Genomic DNA, 869 nt, shown 5'->3' with positions numbered 1-869 from the left:
TCCCTCTGCCCCTCACCCCCCCTCGGAGCTCCCGGGGCAGAACCGGCCTATAATAGCTACTAGTAAGGTAATATTATGGACCGATTCGACTATCGTGCTGCATTGGGTGAGAACTTCGCCTCACCTGTTAAAGACGTACGTGTCTCATCGCGTTGCTCAAATTCAGGAACTTACTCTCACTCAGGCCTGGCGGCACATTCGGTCGAAAGATAATCCAGCCAATGCGCTCTCAAGAGGCCAATTACCGAACGCCTTTCTAAATAATCAATCGTGGTTCTCGGGTCCGTCGTGGTTAGCAAAGGAAGAAGACGTATGGCCAAACGGAATTACAGAATTAAAGGAAATACCAGAACTCAGAAAAAATATTTGTCTAACGACAAGCGTCGACGACTGTAGCATTCTTAGAAATTATTCGTCATATTTAAAGCTGTTGCATATCGTGGCATTGTGCCTCCGCTTCAAACCGAAGAATGCATATCGCGGACAACTTTGTGCAAGGGAAATAGATGACGCGGAAATTAGAATAATGAAAATTGTTCAAGCGTCCTGTTTCTCACGCGAATTGAGGGAACTCGCAGATAAACGATCGATAACTAAAAGCAACATCGCCGCGTTGAATCCGTTCCTCGACGAAAACGGCTTGATTCGCGTCGGCGGGCGTCTTAAGGGAGCGAAACTAGCGTACACACAAAAACATCCGATTTTAATTCCGAGTCGTAATTTTTTGACGGATCTCATCATTAGAGAAACGCACGAAAAACATTACCACACCGGTATACAAACAACTCTATATATGATTCGGCAGAGATTCTGGCTGCTCGACGGTCGGAATCAGGTACGCAAAGTCGTGCGATCGTGTGTACGTTGCT

This window comes from Wasmannia auropunctata, unplaced genomic scaffold, assembly GCF_000956235.1.
Source record: "Wasmannia auropunctata unplaced genomic scaffold, wasmannia.A_1.0 LD336088.1, whole genome shotgun sequence".
NCBI classification, from domain to species: domain Eukaryota; kingdom Metazoa; phylum Arthropoda; class Insecta; order Hymenoptera; family Formicidae; genus Wasmannia; species Wasmannia auropunctata.
The sequence above is the reverse complement of the archived record's forward strand: the minus strand, read 5'-3'. Positions refer to the sequence as shown.